The sequence below is a fragment of the Lissotriton helveticus genome, chromosome 1_2, assembly GCF_964261635.1.
Source record: "Lissotriton helveticus chromosome 1_2, aLisHel1.1, whole genome shotgun sequence".
Lineage (NCBI taxonomy): Eukaryota > Metazoa > Chordata > Amphibia > Caudata > Salamandridae > Lissotriton > Lissotriton helveticus.
The window spans coordinates 457,511,198-457,528,155 of record NC_136058.1 but is presented as its reverse complement, the minus strand read 5'-3'; the positions used below and the strand labels follow the sequence as shown (position 1 = coordinate 457,528,155).

The following is a 16,958-nucleotide window of genomic DNA, read 5'->3' as shown; positions in this document are numbered from 1 at the left end:
GTGTTCAATGTATGGTGCATGGGCATTCCTGCACATCCCCCATGGATTCTGAATCATATGTATATCTTTCAAGACTTCTATGCAAGGGTTCACACCTCCCTGAGGCTGGCATAATGAGAACACTTTGTTTATGTTTCCTTCTTTATTCCTCTCTGCACGTGGGCTGCATTCCGCAGCACTCATAAATAGAGGAAGTTGCATTCAAACATAGTTTTTATGCAGGAGGGAAATCCTTTCTGCACACAACGATCCTGCCCACAGCTCACCTACCCTAGTCCTAGGGTGCAAGGGTATCTGCCTTGATTCATGGTTGCAGAGAGTGTGCCAGCACATGGAGAGGGCATTACTGCACCAATCCTTTGTAGCTGTGGCACATTTCAGCTCTCGCCAGTTGACGCAACATATTCTGCTGCCCTGCGCTGCACAAAATCTTTGAAATTTTGGCCCTATCTGTTTATCTGGGTTTTGTCTGAGACTAAGTGATATGAATGTGGGTGTCTTATTTCTTTATGACATTCAATATCAGCCAAGAGAAATATATACCTATTATTGGTCCAGCAAAAGGAATAAATGCCATGCCAATGCCCCTTTTTCTTTCTGCCAGCGCCTCGTACCATTTTTTCGTCGCTCTGTTTATAGCATCAGTTGCATTCTTGAGATCTATGCTTGTTGTTTGTTGTTTGCTGACAAGGGACTTCTGGAGTTGCTCTTTATAAATGTTTTTCCTTAACTCCATCGAATTCTCTTCTTTGTTCAGATCGTTTTTCTTGTCATAGTGCTCTTGAATGTTTGCGCTCAGTGATATCACTTGTGCAGTGCAGGCCTCCTCCGCCTTGGTCAGACTTTTGTGGGTCGACTCCAGGAGTGGGCGAACATTTTCAATGACTTGCGTCAGGTTGTGGTTGTTCAGCAAGGTTTCAGCGACAGACGTCAAGGAACCTATGGCGTCCTCAAAGGGTGGCAGAACAGCCTGCTTGAAACTATTTTCTGTAACAGGAATGGCTCCCAAAATGTGACTCGGAAACACTGTACCTTGAAGGGGAGAAGAGAAGAACAAAGGTTAGAAATGTATTCAGGAGGAGGGAGTCGTGTTTCTCAATATTTTCAGATCGGGAGGATGTCAGAATACAAAAGGTGCTGCTCTATAGCTCTATTGCTCGACAATATTTTACAACTAACACAGCTAAAACTTTTTGGGCTCGAAAGCACTGCTGGAAATGCAGGGGATCCATATGGATCTTGGGACAGGCAGCTGTGCAGTCAATCAATCATGGGTTTGTAAAGCGCAGCTACTCATGCATCTCGAAGGGCTGGGCGTAGTTTGCGAAGTTGCACTACACGTAGCTACGCGAAGTGTACTTCGCACTACATGAGCTTAGCGTAGCACTACACGAACTGCGTAGTACCCTGTTTGAACTGTGCAAGATGCCATTTTCAGTGATTGCACAGTGCGAACAAGCATCCGGCCCTGTGCAATCATTGAAAACGGCATCTTGCACAGTGCGAGCTGTAGTTTTCTGCCACTCGAGTAGATTTTTACTCGAGCGGCAGCTTTCTCAACGCGGACTGGTAGTTTCTCATTGCGAGCGGTCGCGAGCGTACGTGACCACTCGCAATGAGAAACCTGACCTCCCCGCATTGAGAATCTCGCCGGGAGGTATATTTTCAACAATCGCGATCGGCAACTTGATGTTGCTGATCGCGAACGAGGAAAAAGTCTCGCCGGGATGTCATTTTGATTGCTCACAGTCGCCAACTGGACGTTGAGGAACGCGAGCAAGCAAAAAATGACCGCTGCAAATTGGCTATAGTGGATACTATTAATTTGAATATTGTTTGGCTTGGTGATTTTAATGTTTATACCTGCCCTCAGTCTATGTCAAAAGTTTGTGGGTTTCAAAACAATGAAGGTAATGACTACATACATTTCCCACATACTTCTTATGGTGATACCCTAAGTGCTGTTCTAGCAGAATTTGATTTAGACATTTTGCAGTGTGCAAAGGATGGGACCGGGCAGGAGATCCCAACCTTTACAGGAAGGTCAGCACATAGTATTATTGATCATGTAATTGTTTCTGCCAATATTGTGAAATTTAAATCAACCCCGAGGATTGTCGATTTGTCGATGAGTGACCACAATTATATTATTATGAGACTGCATATATGGGGGAACAAGACTGTTGTATTTGTACGGTCATTAATAATATTGCTCCGTGCCGCCCAAACGGTACTAGAATTAAATGGAAGGGCACCAACTCTTGTAAAATAACACAAAATATTGTACAGGCCTGTGGTAACGAAATTGAAGATAGCCTATTGGTTGAGACTGAACCAATTAAGATCCTGACCAATTTCTTTACAATTAAGGAATCTATTTCTAAATTATTTACTGTGCCGCCATCTAGGAAACAAAAACAGGCCAGGGGTTGGTTCAACCATTCATGTACTGTTTCTTTGAATCGGCTGAAAAAAGCATTTTCGACTAACCCAAGGGATAATGCATTAGTTCATGATCTAAGAGTAGAATATAATTCTGATCTAAAATGTAGGAAGTTGGCGCTCCAACAGGAGGCATAGGATAACCTTGCATTTGCGGCAGAAACATCCAACAGTAATTTGTTCTGGGATACGGTTATCAGATTGCCTTTTTTCCGAATGCACAGGAGCAGTATGCCGCAAGTTCCCATTACCCCTCCAAGATTTCTCAGCACTGCGCATTTATATATATAGCGCAATGCCGAGGAAATTCCAGGGGGGGAAAGGGGATGGGATAAAGAAGAGACTGCGTGTATCAAGAGGGAGAGAGAGGACCAGAAAGCTAGTCCATATCCCCCGGTTTATATATTATAAATCAAAAAGAGACTAGCTTAATTAAACAAGGAAAAAACAAAAAAAGATTTAATTTATCAAGGACTCAAGTATGTTTCGTCACCGGTTAGTGGCACCTGGTAGGTGTGCTCATGAAGCCCTCACCCACCAACCTAGTTGGTGGCATGCTTCATCATCGGGCCCACCCAGTGACACCTAGCGTGTCCCGGGTGTGCTTCGACGCCTGATTACAGCGGAGCAGGTATGTCGCTGTGTGTGCGGTGAAGACTGTTATGAATAGTGGGTTTAAAACGTCTTGGCGGGGATCCCAGTGCCCGGGGGCAAATTACACTTTAATGGCTGGGTCACCGTCAGCGGTTAAAAATAAGGCTGTTGGATGTTAGAGGCGAGTTACGACCTCCCACATCCAGAGCCTGCCGTAGACCTGTACTGCCTCCTTCGCTGAACCGGTTCAGCGAAGGAGGCAGTACAGGTCTACGGCAGGCTCTGACCAAGAATTCTGGTCAACCCATGCCACTTCTCAAACCATGAAGTAGCACTATTGAAAAACTAGCGTGTTTTCTGAGATGGGAATCCCCCACTCACACATAGAAAAACACTTTAGGGCGTGTATACACATAGTCTGAATTATACACCCACTAGTTTTAACTGCACACACCCTTTTATCCGTCCTGAAGAAAGCCAGCTTATTCATAAGGCACTGGCTGAAACATGTTGACACTTCCCAGGATGTGGGAGGTCGTAACTCGCCTCTAACATCCAACAGCCTTATTTTTAACCGCTGACGGTGACCCAGCCATTAAAGTGTAATTTGCCCCCGGGCACTGGGATCCCCGCCAAGCCGTTTTAAACCCACTATTCATAACAGTCTTCACCGCACACACAGCGACATACCTGCTCCGCTGTAATCAGGCGTCGAAGCACACCCGGGACACGCGAGGTGTCACTGGGTGGGCCCGATGATGAAGCATGCCACCAACTAGGTTGGTGGGTGAGGGCTTCATGAGCACACCTACCAGGTGCCACTAACCGGTGACGAAACATACTTGAGTCCTTGATAAATTAAATCATTTTTTTGTTTTTTCCTTGTTTAATTAAGCTAGTCTCTTTTTGATTTATAATATAAAGAAGAGACTGCCACACCACGTCTGATTCTTCCTTCAGCTTCAGACGAATTTCTTTTCTTGTCTTATCTTCAATGCCAGGTTTTTCACAACTGCAAGATAATCAAATCATTAATACCTGGTAGTCATCCTATTACTTTCTACTGTATCGACTTTTACCATTAATAACTTTCCCTGGCTTGATGTGACTATTGCTTCTCTTCTATTTTTAGTAATATTGCTTGGTGTTTTCTATGCTGAAACTACAAATGTATTTTAATTAGTATTTTCCTTAAATGCATTCCCAACTCTTGGGATCTCTTTTATCTTTTACAGGTTTCCTCACCTAAATCTTTCAGCAACTATGCGTCAACTGGATTCTGTTGTATATCTTCTCAAGGTAAGTATTGCTTCACCTGTATCTTCTATTACTCAATGTCAATGCTATTTGGTTTTTGGGGCTAATTGTGAAGTTAACTCACTTCTATTATCTCCAACTCTCAAACTGATAGCAACTTAGACCTCCACTTAATTAAACTCTTCTCTGTATCCTTAATTTAACAAAAAAATATTACAAGACTCGAGTTCTGGCACTTGACTTGTGCTGACTCTTAGCTTCGTCTTTTAGCTACAATATCCTGCAGCCTCCAATTGTATTAATATGCTTCTGTCAATGCAAATGCACGGAACGCTAATGCTATATCCTGCAGCCTCCAATTGTGTTTACTTGTTTCAGTCAGTGCGCATGAACGGAACACAAAACGCTAAATACTTGTCATGCGCACCAATGACTCTAACAAATTCGAACAGTCTTACTTGACGGTGACTTTGTTTCTTTCTTCAAAACTCCGACTTGACTGGAAACATTTAATGTGTCGCAGCGCATTTTTTCCCTAACTAAACTTTGCAACGCGACCTCCATACATCTTGCTCCTCTCACAAGTTAGGTGAAGTGCGCCACTCGTTAAGCGCAACACCTGGTTCCCTATGATGATGAAGAAAGGCTGGAACGCTAAATGACTGCACAGAATATCCTACCCAGGTGGCCATTTTAGATACAGGTTGTACTCTTTGTGTGCTCTGCTTGTTTAATCTTCTGCTCTTAAAATGCACCTTGGTAATTACTGCATTTACTGAGTGCTTGTTCCTCACTCTGGGTCTGATAATCCTGACAGTCCTTACCCTGGGTCTAGTAATCCTGACAGTACCCTCCCTCAAAGTATCTCTTTTCTTCTTGGGCTTATATGGGAATCGTCTATGAAATTCTTGAATCAGCCTACCGGCGTGAACATCAGTGGACAACTCTCAAGATCTCTCCTCAGGCCCATAACCCTTCCAATCTAACAGATAGAACAATTGCCCGTTTCGCATTTTAGCATCTAACACTTGCTGAACCTCATACTCTTCCCCTTTTTCAGTGAGGATTGGCTTAGGTGGTTTGTTCATCCTCAAATCTTTTGAAGCTTTCTTTAACAGCGAGACATGAAATACCGGATGAACATGTAAGTTCTTAGGTAACCTCAACCGATAATTTAGAGCACTCAACTTCTTCTCAATCTGATATGGTCCCACAAACCTAGGTTGTAACTTTCTGATTCCTTTTAGTCTAAGATTCTTAGTGTTCAGCCTGACCTTGTCTCCTACTATTAATTCTGGTTCTCTCCTTTGCCCTTTATCTGCATAGAACTTATACCTCTCTTTAACTTTTTCTAAATTTTCAGTGGCTACTCTATGCACTCTTGTCATGTGTTCAACTAGATTTGATACTGCCCGGACATTCACCTCCTGAAAATGTAAAGAATGATGAGGATGTCTTCCTGTATTTAAATAAAAAGGGGAATAACCAGTGGATACATTTTTTGCATTATTGTGTGCAAACTCAGCTGCCCACAGGTAATCTGGCCAATCACCATCTTGTTCTAATAAACACAATCTAAGGTACTGTTCCAATTCTTGATTGGTTCGCTCAGTTTGGCCATCTGTCTATGGGTGATAACAGGTGGTGTATCTGGTTTCAATGTTTAGTTTTTTAGTAAATGCCTTCCAAAAATGAGATAAAAACTGCGAACCTCTATCTGAGTTCAGAATCTTTGGAATTCCATGGGCTCGAACTATAGTTTGACTAAATGTGCGAGCTAATTCCTGTGCTGTGGGCAAACATTGTAATGGCACAAAGTGGGCCATTTTAGTAACATCAAAACATATGAAGATTGTATTGAAACCTTTACTTGAAGGTAGATCAACTATTAAGTCTATGGATACTGTATGCCATGGGTAGGGTGGTGTTGGTAAAGGTTGTAGCAAACCTTTTGGTGCTTGTCGATCAGACTTTCCCCTAGCACAGGTCTCACATGTAGTAACATATTTGCAAACATCTTTAATCATGCCAGGCCACCAGAAACGCTGTCTCCCCAATTCTTCAGTCTTAGAGATTCCTTTATGTCCTGCTAAAACACTGTCATGACTTTCCCTCAGAGCCTTTTGTTGCAAATCCATGGTGGACAAATATAGAGCTCCATCGTGATACATCAATCCATCTCTCGAATTTCACGTTTTGCATCTTCTTTTGTAGTGTAGTTCCTATTATCCCAATAGGCTCTGCGCATTGGAATAATATCTTCAATAGTATAGACGTAGGACAGAGGTTAACTAGGTCTTCTACTGACGATATTAGACTTAAGTTTTGTGTGCCAGCTAGCTCAGAGTTCACTAGAAACTTTCTCGAATAGGCGAGGAGGAGTTTAACCTCCCTGGATAGACAAGAAGGGATTTAGTTTCTGACAACCATAGAACATGACAACTTTGCTCTCCCTGATCAAGAGTATATCTCCAGAGTCGTGTGAAAACAAAAGACAACTATTTTACTCAGTCAGTACGTGCATACTTAGTTCCACCAGTTTGTAGAGAAAGAAGAGATGGGCGTGTTCAATAAAAGGTGTTATTTATTGATCAGTCTCTTTTTCTCATACAACAGAAATGAATCGCTACAGTAGCAATACTTAAGGTTAAGTAAAGTGCATACAGTAAAAGCAGGATTATAAAATAATACTGTAAAAGCATTGATATGGTTTCTTAGCCATATGATACTTTAAAATGGATGAAAGATATACATTCATATATACATTGACTAATCGCACTCAACTGGTGCTTCTAACTACGCCTACCCCGGTGTACCTGACCTAAGCCTAATTCGTGGGAGGGAGTAAGTAAGTAGCAGTTTAAGTTAAGTTTGTTTGGCCAAGAATCTGACTCAAGAATTCTCTGTAAGGGTTAGTCAGTTCAGTACCTGGGATTTAGAAGGCAGGAGGGCTGGTATCTCTCTCTCAGGACTCGATATCCCAGTCACCTGCGAAGGTGGGCTGGAAACGCTGGAAGCTGGATTTCTCGGCAGGAGAAAAGGCAGCGTCTCTCTCAGTGCATCAAAAAGGGAGGGGCAGCGTCCGTGGGCTTTCTGCATCAGCTGGGCTCTCCGGCAAGTAGTCACTGCTCCAAGCTCATCACCACCGTGTCTTTGCTTAGGGCAGCGTTGGTATATTTATACCTGAAAGGTGCCGTGTTTGACGTAAGGATGGACATAATACGTCAGTAAGGATGTCATAAGAACTGGTCGTTCTTGCATTCTTTACAGGAGTTCTCGAACGAAATCAAAACAATAGCTACGGGGGATTTCCCAGGTCTGCTGGAGGTTTGGTATGTTTTGAGAACTCGGTGTGCTTTCTAGGGGGCTGGAGGAATAGGGCTTGCTTAACGTGACAGCATGCGCTATGACTTAATCTGAAAACGGGATTCTGTGCCGTTGTATGGATATTAGTGAATTATAACCGGACAAGGGTCAGAAATAGGAGTATCGATATAGGTACCTAGATAAACACACTACACCCACTCCACGCTTTTATGTCCATATTTACTAACTAAGCAATAGTAAACATAACTTATAGTGCATGTGTAAACCGGACCACCCCAAAATACATTTTTTGCATTTGAAAATAGGCATATTCGAAATACAAGAAAAATGAGTATAGGTACTGTATGCATTCAAGCAGTGTAATCATTCAAAAAAGGATGCACAATTTATCTCAGCATGAATGATTTGCGGAAATTACACATGAAATGGCTCTTAATACAGAAAAAAGGTGCGAGACCATCTCATCACATATAAATACAAATACTTGTACATAAGCTAGAGGTTGAGGTAACGTATTGTCCCTAGAGTTCCTAAAAATAGAAGCTCTGTTCTCTAAGAATAGTTGTACTTTAAGCAGAAGATAAGTGCCAAAAGGTAAATATTTTGGGTTTGGGAAAAAGTTTTTGTTTTTCAGTGAAGAAGGAAAAAAAAACTGTCAGTAGCTTTTTTTTTAAAGCCGAAGGCCAAATTCAGAGTTCAGGGAATGCTGTGTGCAATCTTGCTTAAAGTCATTCTCTCTGTTCTGGTGAAAACATCATTTCAGACAGACTCTCGAAAAAACAGTCTACCGCTTCTGGTGAAAGTTCGACCAAGTTGGAAAATGTCGCTACCATGCAGTCATGCGCATGTTCGCTTTCAGTGATGTTTAGACCAGTACTGCTTACAGAAGGTCGTACCTGGTTGATGCTGCTCTCATCCTGTACTTCACTACCCTTCAATCGTAGTGGTGAAGTCTCCATGAATGCCGTCATCAGGATAGGTAGCCGCTGGGGACAGCACAATGCATGAGCCTTTACTGGACCCAACAAAGTATCTGCATCCAATGGTACTTCTGATTGTAGTGTAAGACAGGTGTCCAACACGCATTCTTCGCCGCATAGCATGCATCTTAATACAGGTAAGACACAATTCTGCCATATGGGTCTGAACGAAAGAAACCAGGTCATATTTAGATCTCTTAGCCGGGCTAATCCAAGGACTTTAGTTATGCGGTCCCGGTAGCGTATAGCTAGGATCGTTTCTTCCATTTTTGCTGGAGTCTTGTCTGTGACATGGTTTGCCATAACGAAGCAGGAGTAGCAAAAATAAAATGCCTGCTACGAGTCCCAACAGGAGAGGAAGTCCGCCAAAGATGGAATGGACGAAATTTGGAAAAATACCCAGGACTGCTTTGAATGGGTTTAACAGTCCCGAAAAAATGGTCTTAAATACACTCGCGATACCATTTGTATCAGAAATATTTAAGATTTCGTTTAGCATTTCTGCGAATTGTAGGGGGCAATTTGTTGATAACAAGGCATGTATCTCACCCGTTGTCCTTGCAACTTGGAGATCATACGTTTCTTTTGATGACGCCAAATGGGTTGGCGTCTGTAGGAGCACAGTCTTCATTCTGCTTAAAGTATCAATTCGAATAGAAGAGATATTCAAACTGGGCCAAATTTTTCCCTCCCTGTCTGGAGTGTCATTTGGAAACAATACTAGCTCACAGCAAATGACCATGGAAGTCACGCTTACTAGATAAGGTTTTCCTGGCAGCAAGCCACAACATCTGTGATCCACAATTATAATATAGCTCCCGTTAGAAAGCCGTCTAAAGAATGGTTCTATTCGTGCTGCAGGTGTGCCGAGCTGGTGGCATGAAAGGTTATTTGAAGTCCCCTCGCAGACCCCAGGTAAACTTATGCCCTGACACAGAAGTATACCACTTAGTGATTTTTCACAATTGTTACCACTAAGAAATACACTCTGTCCCTTATCACTGTAACATGTGTGTGTATAAGGTAAGTTCCATGTTGACTTAATGTATCCTTTACCCAACCTTTCATACTGGCCTGCCTGTATATATTTTTGACAGTATTGAAACTGGAAAGTTGTTATCGGAATAGTTATTATCCCATGTATTATCCATTCAATGACAGGTCGCTCTGACATTGTCAATGGTAATCTCTCAAGTTTTTCAATGCTCAGAATTGTATACTCTGCACCCTTTTGTGCCAAACTGATTTGTGTATCAGTAAGGTTAAAGATACTGAATAATGACGTTGTGTTGATTAAACGCCAAGGCACGTAGCCTGAACGCAGATTTTATAACGTCCAGCCAAACGGTACAATAGAACGTAGTTGGGACTGACCGTGTTGTAACATCAGTAAGTCTTGCGATATTATATCAATAGCAGATGATACAATACTGTCCAGTGAATATATTCTGGAAGACAGAGTCATTAACCCATTGTCCACAACAGAAAGTGATTTTTCCAAATTAACACGGTCAATTTCCCGTATTTTCTCTGCTGTTTCAATTTGAGTTACTTTCCAAGCTTCATTGTAAGCTGCATATATAGAGGTCGCTATGAAACGTTTTTGACGCTGTTTGCGTGGTCCCATAATGAAATCACACAAGTCAGCACCTTCTTTAAGAAAAGTCAAGTGTTGCTTAATTTCTGCCAGTGTGGATGTTCGTAGCCATTCGAGGCAGAGTTTCCCTACACTGTAAGTAGTTACAATCCCTGCATGTTGTCTCTGGGAGTATCTAGGGTCTGGCCTGGTCAATGTGAACACCTGTTTTTTGTTCAGGAATCTATCTTGACAGTTATTTGTGTCTGTGGGCCAGATCAACCATTTCTTCCAATCAGGATGTGTTCTGTTTTGGTTTAAAATATGGGATACGTCTATCTCAACATCTGTAGTGCTATTACTGTCGGGTGTTGGTTTTGGAATAGACGGTTTGTTTAAGTCTTTAATTTTGGCTAGGCCAAGACAGGTTGTCTGTTGAATTGTATCATTCAAAAATATAATTTGTTCTGGGATCATGCAGGCTCTAAATAATGATTCTATACCTTGCACTTGCCAATCTTTTGTACCCCAGATCGTTTTTGTTTCAATATTATTGTTCCAGAAATCAAAACCAAATGTTTTCATTTTTTCAAAAAATGTCTCTGAATAGATCAATTTTGTGTGTGTTTGTAAGCATGGTTTTCATTCCTATCTTATTTAACAATTTGAAATAAAATGTTCTGCATCACTTGTGTTAAACCCTGAGAAATAAGAACATTTTTCATAAAATGTTTTTGAACTACCTTTTGGTGGAGTTGCACAATGTTCCCATTGGTTGTAATTTAAAACATTTCTAGGTTGAGCAGATTTATGCAGATAATGGTTACCATAGTGGTTATAACAATACATCTGGTCATAATTAGATGAACCTTGTAAATAATCATGTCCTGTAAATTTAGCTGACATCACTAGATCTGACATCATATCATTAATACTTTCAAAGTCCCAATCATCAGCGAATGTGCTCGGTTTTACAAAGTCACTCAATGAAATCTTGAATTGATGAGGATACTTCAGGAGCTCAACCGGACCATAGATTTCGTAATCAGTTTTGTCCCATGCTACCCCACCGGGTATAGGATTGGCTGTGAAGTTTACTGAAGAAAGTTCTCTTTTCTCGATGTGCGAAGACTTGTGTGGTTTCAGGACCAAGTTGATATTCTGACTTGCTGTGTCCATTGTAACATATTTTCCCTCAATGAAATGTCCCAAGCATAGGACCATGATGAGCCAAAGTATGAGGATGAATACTCCTAGTGCCACCCAAAGTTCAATCCATGGAGAAATCAGATAGGTTTCTTTTAGTTGATTAAAGAGTTCCTTTGTTTTGTTTTTAAAGGTTTTTGTGGTTGGTTCTTCCTCAGGTTCACTCGGATCCTCAGAAAAATCATCGAAGTTGATGAAGTAGCCCGATGCTGTTCTGTCAATTGTTTCAATTGCTTCTGGATTCTTTTTTGCTTTTTGAATTTTCTTTGTTCCATTAGCATAGTCTGTGGTTACATCATTGTAGACTGGTGTTTCTTGATGTAAGTTTTTGATTTGGGTTTCAAGAGGTTTAAGTTCCATGGCTTTGTTGCATAGTCCTTGTTGATTCACTGTAGGTTTATCAATTGTGAATAGTCTCTCAGTTTGAACCTCTGTATTTGTAGCAAACTTTGGTGTTCTACTACTTCTTGGGAGTCCACTTGGCCTACTACTTGTTATCGGCCATATGATTGTGGTTTAACCAGGTCGATGGATACAACTCGGTTCTCCTTTTTACCAGCAAGGGGCGGTAATACTACTGATCTTGTCCCGTTGACAGACAAGACAGGTACTGCTTTTCTGTAAGAAGGCCCAAATTCCTTCTTTCCCGCGATCTTTTCTCTGACCAGATCCCCGATTTTTGGAATCCAGACAGGCCTTGCTGGGACAGGTGGTTTCTCTTCAGTGGCTGTTGGCTGTTGCTTCAACTTTATGTTGCTCAGGTCTTTTCTCTTTTCGTTTAAGTCCTGTAAAATAGCCAAACGATCTTTGATATCAAAGCATTTTTCTTTAACCACTGAAGTTTGACTGTCGAGGTCCTGGATTAACATTCTAGTCCCAAACAATAGTTCGTACGGACTGAGACCTTTCAGAGAATTTCTTGGTAGATTGTTAAGACTACGTTGGACACTTATTAAATGTTTGACCCACCCAGCTCCCGAACCTAATACCTTTGCCGTTATAGATTGCTCTATGCCTTGGTTTTTTCTTTACACCATCCCGTTTCCCTCAGGAAGGAAGTGATAAGAGTCCCACAATGCAAAGCCCATGCTGACCATACACCCCCCATAAGCTCGAGAGCTAAAGCAGGGCAATGGTCACACTGTAGCATGCCCCATGCGTATATGCCATTATGTTTATTATATACTCGCAAATCTTTGTATAACAGTTCAGACGTCAGCCGAGAGCTGGGGTCTACATTTTAAGTGATGATAGTCTCTATATGTTAATTTGACGCATTAATCATACTGGGTTTTATATATTTATTGTTTAATCCCGTCTTGAGCGAACCGCCATGGTAAAACACCGTCTCGGTCGCCACTGCGAGCTCTGTTGCAGTTCGGACAGTTTTTTGCAAATATGTGATGTTGCAGGCTCATTCCTGGCCACCAGTATGTGGATTGCAATTCTTCCAGAGAATCTTTTAGTTTGAGGTGTCTAAGATCCTCACCCATATGTGCGTCTGCTATTAACAAGCCTCTCCTGTTTGTGTTTGGAATTACTCTATCCCCCACTCCAGGGATTTGAGCAAAAGGAATGGAGTTTCCATCGATTATGTATGTATAATTGAGTGGATAGGTGATGGGCAGCGCTGAGCAGTCGCCTTTTGATGACGTTTTTACCGCCAGCATTGTTTCCCCGTCAATGTATTTTCCTGAACGCTTTTTTGTAGCTACGGAGCCGATTTAGTTGCTTCCGCTGTGGCTGTCTCAGCCAATAAATTCCCTGCAGCGCGAACGCCATCACGCTGATGACTCAATGAATGTATCACGTGAGTCTTTGGTAGTTCTTTCTGTAAAAGAACTACTTGTTCCCAAAGCGATTTTTGCTTTATTGTGGCATCTGTGTCATCTTTGTAACAGTTTTGAACCCATTTCTGCAAGTCTTCGTTGTATGATTTGACGCCGTAATACGAATCGCACACTATTAGTGTCGGGAATTCGCGATCGGCATTAATCTAGCGCCATTTTTAACGCTATTATTTAAGTCTGTTGTTCTGAATTATTTTCCACTGAGTGTGTTTTTGTAAACAGAGGTCTCAATTTACCTCCTCGCCACACGTCTTTTGTAATCTCGCATGTGGCGTTATAAGCTTGCTCTCCCCAAACTGAGGGCTGAGCATGTCCATCTGTATATATTACACAGGCGTATTGTCGTATGGGCAGAATGTCGCTAGGCAGAGGGTATTCTCTTTCATATTCTAGATTTTTTAATTTTTTCATTTCCGGGTCAAAATAGTATTTCACTCTGTCTGTAGCAAGACAATTTTCCCATTGTATCCATTTTGGATTTAATGCCATAGTAGGTAAATTACATGGGCTTGTTAATGCCTCAAAGGCCAATTCTGCTGTTCTGACTGTAATCCGTCTGCCGTCAGCTTGGTATCTTTCTCTTGCTACAGCTGTTTGAACCACATGAACAATGTTTTCCTTAATGCTGAATGTTTTTTCAGCTTCTGTGTACAAATGTGATTTGTAAGCTATTGGTACCGTTTCTCCCTCATTAGAGGTTAGGTATGTGAATCCGCATCTTCCTGGGATGACCCGAATCACAAGGTTGCGTGTGTTATTGCGTGTTTGTAGTTTTGTTTTAACTAACATGTCTGTTTGTAAAGATCTAAAAATTTCTGTGTGCTTTTGAGTCCAATTGATTTTTTTTTTAAATCTGGTCTTATTAAGTCATAGAGAGGTTTAACCCTCTCTGCGTAATTTATAATGTAAGTTCTTCTGAAATTCAGGAAACCTAGAATTGATTGTAAGTTTTTCAGCGTTCTTGGTGCTTGGATTACAGCACATTTCTCCAGGAAATTGTCAGCCAGGCTTTTGCCTTCACTTGATAATTCATATCCTAAAAATAGGACAGTCAGATGGGCAATTCTTGACTTTTTGAAGTTGAATTTGTAACCCTCTGCTGCGAACCCAAGTATTATGGTGTTCACTCTTTTCAAGTGAGTATCCAAGTCATCATCTGTTAGATAGATGTCATCGACATAAGATAATGCCTGATCATCATATAGTTGTAGTAACTCTGTTACTCTCGCTGAGAATACTCCTGGGCTGTTCTTGAACCCCTGGGGCAAACAACAGAAATTTTTCTGCGAGCCATTTATTGAGAAAGCGGTCAAATATCTGCTTTCAGGTGCTATATTTTGACAAAAGAATCCATTAGAGATGTCTAATGTTGTTTTGTATTTTTTGCGCACTATGCTATTCATTAGTGCTGCGCTGTGTGAGTTTTGTACTGCAAAGGTTTTGCAGCATGAGTTAAGGTGTCTGTAGTCCAAAACTAGACGATATGAATCATCTGGCTTGGAGACAGGAAACAAAGGATTGTTCATTTGTGAGGTGCATGTTTCAATCACCCCCTGGTATTCAAGTTGATCTAAGATCTCCCTGACCTGTTTTTTAGCTTCATGCTTAATTGGGTACTGCCTTTGTGCAGTTGGTTGAGATTTTAACTGGATTTTGTGAGGAGGTGAGTCCTCATCCCATCCTCCGTGGTTTTTATATAATGCAGGAGCTTGGGCTACTGCCCACTTTCTTGCAAGTGTATATTTTGTATGTATTGGAATGTGATTTGAGAAGGCAGGCATAATCATTTCTTCGCCATGAGGGCACTCCCAGACAAACTTTGGTGGCCAGTCTTTTTCAGCTAAAAGGATGTCATAGCCTTTGGAGAGGTTATCCCAAAATAGACCCCTTATTTTCCTAGTCTTATCTCCCTCTATACGTAATGTTATTTCGTATATTTTATGAGGTTTGCTAACTCTGGTGTCTGCAGTTTCCACCTGAATGTACTCATTCGTGTCCACTGTCTCCAGATGATTCATCAGGATCTTGCGAGCTATGCTCACTTCTGCTGCGCTGTCTAGCATTGTCTGAGCCCACTCTCCGTTTTTCAGCTGTGTCCTCAGGATCCTCGGCATGTTTGATTACTTTAATACTGGCTACCTTCTTCTTTGGAAATTGTAACTTTTTACTTTGATGAGCAGGTTCCTTGTCTTTGGACTTGACGTGCTCTTCCCTGTGTTCTGACCGTCCTCTTCTTTCCGATTTCTGCGAGGAAGTCTGAAAAGATCGAGATGGACGTGTATCAATATCTTGATATCTATCAGGTTTCTTCAAGTTATCCCTATTTCTAAGGTTGTATTTTTTCTCAGAGGGCTCACTCTGGGGAGACTTGTGTCCTTGGCCTGGAAATCTTTCTCTCCGCTGAGGAGACCTTCCTCTGGACTGGAATTTCTTCTCTTTGGGAGTGGATTGTTTATTTCCATCCCAGCTCTTTTTTGGAGTGTTTAGATTATTTTTAATAAATACCTTTTCAGGATTTTCAGTTAGTTGGGGTTTCACTGGTTTTCCACCCAAACTATCTCTTCCTAGTTCTTCATAGGATTTTTCTATGATTCTGGCAAGTTCAAATGGTTGTTCTGCTATATCTGTTTCTTTCAGTCTTTGGCGGATCGCCATAGTTGCTGCTTCCCCCTTTATGTTGGCTAGTAATATTGCCGAGACCTGCTTGAAGTCTTTCAGTAATTTCATACCCAGAGTTAAAGCAGGTTCTGGACCGTATTCATTTTGAATCTGTTTTAGCACCTCTGGTATTACCGCCATGGACGGAACACCATGTTTAATTTTTAATTTTAATTTAAAGGAGTTTGTAAAGCGCATGGTGACGCCTCCCGGCGTGTCCCCGCGCTGTGGAGCGAGCATATTAGAAGGACAGAGAGAGCACAATCACAAAGTAAAGAGGCAAGTTTTCAACTTCTTTCTAAAAGAGGACTCATTAATCTCTAGCCTGATATCCAGAGGCAGGAGGTTCCAGTGCCTAGCCGCTAAAGTGCGGAATGATCTACCTCCCATTCTAGCTTTTTTAGGGCAGGCAGTTCTGAGCAGACCCATTCCTTTGGATCTGAGTGGTCTATTGGGTTCATACAAGGATGCCAGATCCAACATATAGGCCGGTGCTCTGTGATGGATTATCCTATGGCACCATAGCATAGCTTTAAAAACAATCCTCTTACTAATAGGTAGCCAATGGAGGGCTGCCAGAGAGGGTCGTGAGGGGGCTCTGCGGGGAAGCCTTAACACCAGGCGTGCTGCCGAATTTTGTAGAACCTGTAGTTTCTTGATGTTTTTCTCCGATGTACCCAGGAGCAGTACATTCCCGTAATCAATGCGGGAAGTTATTAATGCCTGCACCATGGTACGTCTGGAGTTAAGAGGTAACAGGTCAAGGGTGCGATTGAGCGTTTTCATCACCCCAAAGCATTTGCCTACAGTTCTCTTTATATGGCTGTCAAAGGACAGCTTGTTGTCAACCCAGACGCCTAGATTCTTAGCCTCTCGGTTAGGAGGAGGCAGAGGACCCAAGCAACTGGGCCACCATTCAGCTGTCCATTTGGCCTCATTGCCTCCAATGATGAGGACCTCCGTTTTTGTACCGTTCAGTTTTAAACAATGCTCTGTCATCCAAGTGGCCAGCTTAGTCATGCAGGCATTAAACTTATCAGCTTCCATGGACGGGGCTTGGGTCAGAGA

At 41.8% G+C, this 16,958-nt stretch overlaps 1 long non-coding RNA gene across 3 annotated transcripts in view; it reads left to right on the top strand.

Annotated features, from left to right (window-relative positions):
• The window catches only part of LOC144807731 (uncharacterized), a 423,118-nt gene that overhangs the window by 77,220 nt on the left and 328,940 nt on the right, over nucleotides 1-16,958 (top strand). For all 3 annotated transcript variants that reach the window (XR_013606400.1, XR_013606402.1, XR_013606401.1), the window contains exon 3: nucleotides 4,272-4,335. This is a non-coding gene — a long non-coding RNA (uncharacterized LOC144807731). The remainder of the gene's footprint in view (nucleotides 1-4,271; nucleotides 4,336-16,958) is intronic.